This window comes from Lucilia sericata, unplaced genomic scaffold, assembly GCF_015586225.1.
Source record: "Lucilia sericata isolate MDLA Ls3-8-SP2 unplaced genomic scaffold, ASM1558622v1 Contig000282F_arrow, whole genome shotgun sequence".
In the NCBI taxonomy this organism is placed as follows: domain Eukaryota; kingdom Metazoa; phylum Arthropoda; class Insecta; order Diptera; family Calliphoridae; genus Lucilia; species Lucilia sericata.
Genome location: NW_023994307.1, coordinates 310,634 through 315,284, shown reverse-complemented (window position 1 = coordinate 315,284; position 4,651 = coordinate 310,634). Strand labels below are relative to the sequence as shown.

General features: G+C 34.5%; 3 non-coding genes across 3 annotated transcripts; 1 reads left to right on the top strand and 2 right to left on the bottom strand.

The window, feature by feature from the left end:
- Nucleotides 1–224: 224 nt before the first annotated feature.
- On the bottom strand, nucleotides 225–296 carry Trnag-ucc. Its single transcript has one exon. It is a non-coding gene; the product is annotated as a tRNA-Gly (tRNA).
- A 3,075-nt stretch (nucleotides 297–3,371) lies between these two features.
- On the top strand, nucleotides 3,372–3,443 carry Trnag-ucc. Its single transcript has one exon. It is a non-coding gene; the product is annotated as a tRNA-Gly (tRNA).
- Nucleotides 3,444–4,244: 801 nt separating this feature from the next.
- Nucleotides 4,245–4,326, bottom strand: Trnas-cga. The gene has a single exon. It is a non-coding gene; the product is annotated as a tRNA-Ser (tRNA).
- Nucleotides 4,327–4,651: the final 325 nt, after the last annotated feature.

The following is a 4,651-nucleotide window of genomic DNA, read 5'->3' as shown; positions in this document are numbered from 1 at the left end:
TCCTTGTTTGAAAAGTTTGCAAAACTTATTATTTTTACTTTTTTTAACCAAACGACAACGTAATTGTAGACAAAAACTCTTTAATTCTAAAGAACAAAAATCTTAAAACTTGAGTGAGTGAATTTTAACATAATGTGCCTGACATTAGTTTGCTAATAATTAGTGTTATAATTTAAAGTTGAAAAAAGTTTTAAAGTATGTTACTTAATTTAAAAAAAGTAGTGTGCGTTGGCCGGGAATCGAACCCGGATCAACTGCTTGGAAGGCAACTATGCTGACCATTACACCACCAACGCCCTGCGGAGCCCGAATGCCAAGTTTGCTTTTTTACTCTAATGACATAGACTAGACATAGACTAGACATAGACTAGACATAGACTAGACATAGACTAGACATAGACATAGACTAGACATAGACTAGACATAGACTAGACATAGACTAGACATAGACTAGACATAGACTAGACATAGACTAGACATAGACTAGACATAGACTAGACATAGACTAGACATAGACTAGACATAGACTAGACATAGACTAGACATAGACTAGACATAGACTAGACATAGACTAGACATAGACTAGACATAGACTAGACATAGACTAGACATAGACTAGACATAGACTAGACACAGACTAGACATAGACTAGACATAGACTAGACACTAGACATACACTAGACATACACTAGACATAGACTAGACATAGACTAGACATAGACTAGACATAGACTAGACATAGACTAGACATAGACATAGACTAGACTAGACTAGACATAGACTATACATAGACTAGACATAGACTAGACATAGACTAGACATAGACTAGACATAGACTAGACTAAGACATAGACTAGACATAGACTAGACATAGACTAGACATAGACTAGACATAGACTAGACATAGACTAGACATAGACTAGACATAGACTAGACATAGACTAGACATAGACTAGACATAGACTAGACATAGACTAGACATAGACTAGACATAGACTAGACATAGACTAGACATAGACTAGACATAGACTAGACATAGACTAGACATAGACTAGACATAGACTAGACATAGACTAGACATAGACTAGACATAGACTAGACATAGACTAGACATAGACTAGACATAGACTAGACATAGACTAGACATAGACTAGACATAGACTAGACATAGACTAGACATAGACTAGACATAGACTAGACATAGACTAGACATAGACTAGACATAGACTAGACATAGACTAGACATAGACTAGACATAGACTAGACATAGACTAGACATAGACTAGACATAGACTAGACATAGACTAGACATAGACTAGACATAGACTAGACATAGACTAGACATAGACTAGACATAGACTAGACATAGACTAGACATAGACTAGACATAGACTAGACATAGACGACATAGATAGACATAGACTAGACATAGACTAGACATAGACTAGACATAGACTAGACATAGACTAGACATAGACTAGACAGATAGACATAGACTAGAGACTAGACATAGACTAGACATAGACTAGACATAGACTAGACATAGACTAGACATAGACTAGACATAGACTAGACATAGACTAGACTAGACATAGACTAGACATAGACTAGACATAGACTAGACATAGACTAGACATAGACTAGACATAGACTAGACATAGACTAGACATAGACTAGACATAGACTAGACATAGACTAGACATAGACTAGACATAGACTAGACATAGACTAGACATAGACTAGACATAGACTAGACATAGACTAGACATAGACTAGACATAGACTAGACATAGACTAGACATAGACTAGACATAGACTAGACATAGACTAGACATAGACTAGACATAGACTAGACATAGACTAGACATAGACTAGACATAGACTAGACATAGACTAGACATAGACTAGACATAGACTAGACATAGACTAGACATAGACTAGACATAGACTAGACATAGACTAGACATAGACTAGACATAGACTAGACATAGACTAGACATAGACTAGACATAGACTAGACATAGACTAGACATAGACTAGACATAGACTAGACATAGACTAGACATAGACTAGACATAGACTAGACATAGACTAGACATAGACTAGACATAGACTAGACATAGACTAGACATAGACTAGACATAGACTAGACATAGACTAGACATAGACTAGACATAGACTAGACATAGACTAGACATAGACTAGACATAGACTAGACATAGACTAGACATAGACTAGACATAGACTAGACATAGACTAGACATAGACTAGACATAGACTAGACATAGACTAGACATAGACTAGACATAGACTAGACATAGACTAGACATAGACTAGACATAGACTAGACATAGACTAGACATAGACTAGACATAGACTAGACATAGACTAGACATAGACTAGACATAGACTAGACATAGACTAGACATAGACTAGACATAGACTAGACATAGACTAGACATAGACTAGACATAGACTAGACATAGACTAGACATAGACTAGACATAGACTAGACATAGACTAGACATAGACTAGACATAGACTAGACTAGACATAGACTAGACATAGACTAGACATAGACTAGACATAGACTAGACATAGACTAGACATAGACTAGACATAGACTAGACATAGACTAGACATAGACTAGACATAGACTAGACATAGACTAGACATAGACTAGACATAGACTAGACATAGACTAGACATAGACTAGACATAGACTAGACATAGACTAGACATAGACTAGACATAGACTAGACATAGACTAGACATAGACTAGACATAGACTAGACATAGACTAGACATATAATTAGAAATTTCTGATATATAATAAGATATGTTTGCAATACAATTGAAAATTTCGGAATTATATATCTAGGTAATTGCAATTTTGTTAATGTCTCTTTAGTAATATAAGTCTACTTCAACTTGTCAGTAAAAATCCATCCATGTTCATCCCAAGGTGACATTTCGAATGATTGGTATATAGAACACAATAAATAATGGCAATGTTTTACCTTATTGCTTAAGCTTTTCAGGTGTTGTGAGATGTTTAAATTAAACTATTTTTAAATTTGCTTAATATAACCCATTAATTTTCAGTACAGATGTACTCCGTTATCTGTGATTCATTCTCTTTGTTATGAATTCAAAATTTATTATACAAATATTAAGCTAAGTACCCACATACTAGGTGCTAATTGTTCTTATTTATTATTATTATTTTTTTTAAATTCTAATGTATTCTTTATTTTGAAAAAATTCCCCCTTTAAGTTTGCTAATGCAAAAAATGTTTTATTTTTTTCGTTTGATTTTGTTTTTTAGTACCAGCCATTGAAATAAGCTTTTAGCGCAAATAAATTCTAGGGCGTTGGTGGTGTAATGGTCAGCATAGTTGCCTTCCAAGCAGTTGATCCGGGTTCGATTCCCGGCCAACGCACACTACTTTTTTTATTTTTATACTTTTTACTTATTTGTTGCTTTTATTCCCATTAAAGAAAATTAACTGCGAAATGTTGGCCTTAGACTCAGAAATAGAGGGGGGTCTTTGAAAATGTTTGTATTAATACCCTTTTTTCAGTAGTAAATGCAAGAATAACCTTCCACCAGTTACTTGGATCTTGTTTATAGATGTAGTAATTTCCAGAGTCATTATGTTTGATTTGTGTGGAATATCGGGAGCTACATTATCAGTAGGAAGCTGTTCACAATAGAACGCAGTATCGCCATTATTGAGGACACTACTTATCGACAGTCTTCTAGAACAATACATACAACTTTTTATTTTACTGTAAATATATGTATTAGCTGTTGCTTAATATAACCTACTACTAATTGGAGGAAGGTGGGCGGGCAATTATCCCATCTATGTATCATTTACAAAACGCAGATTTTTAAAACTCACTAAGTCGTATGGTTGTCCTTCCTGGTCATCCGGTTTTTTTGAGATTATCATATCAAACATGGACCATAGGAACACTGACTCTGTGTCAAGAGAATACTGATCAAATGATAGAACTGGACCGTTTGTTTGTGACCTTAATTTACAAACAGTCTTGTGAAAACCAATATTTGTTATCAACGCTTAATAAGATTGGCCGTGGGCTACTAACAGAATTGCATTTATTGTAGTGCTATTATAGGAAATTTACTCTAACAGAGTCCATTCCAGACTTCCATTAGATGCAAATCCTTTCGGTTTGATTCGAAAATTTTACAAAAATAAAAAAAAAAAACTTTTCGCAGCCGGTAGGATTCGAACCTACGCTCCCAGAGGGAATCTGATTTCGAGTCAGACGCCTTAACCACTCGGCCACGACTGCTCGTACTCGTGCAGTGCTAAACAGGCAATTTGAGTCCTGGCTACAACAACACATTGAGACATTTTTTCAACTAGCAACCCTTAAATTTCGCAATCTGCCACAAAATTCTTAAGGGTGGAAAAGGATATTTGTACAAAAAATGCTAGACTTTGATTGTAGTTATAAAATATGTTTTGCTTAAAAGAAATTGTCTTTCTAGAATTTAATAGAAAAAATAAATTTTGTAAAAAATTGAATTTTTCGTTTTTTCCAATTATTTTTTTGGGTTTTTATGTCTGTTTTAGTTTTGTAGTTACTTGCTGCTGATGTTTTTCTTTTAACTTTG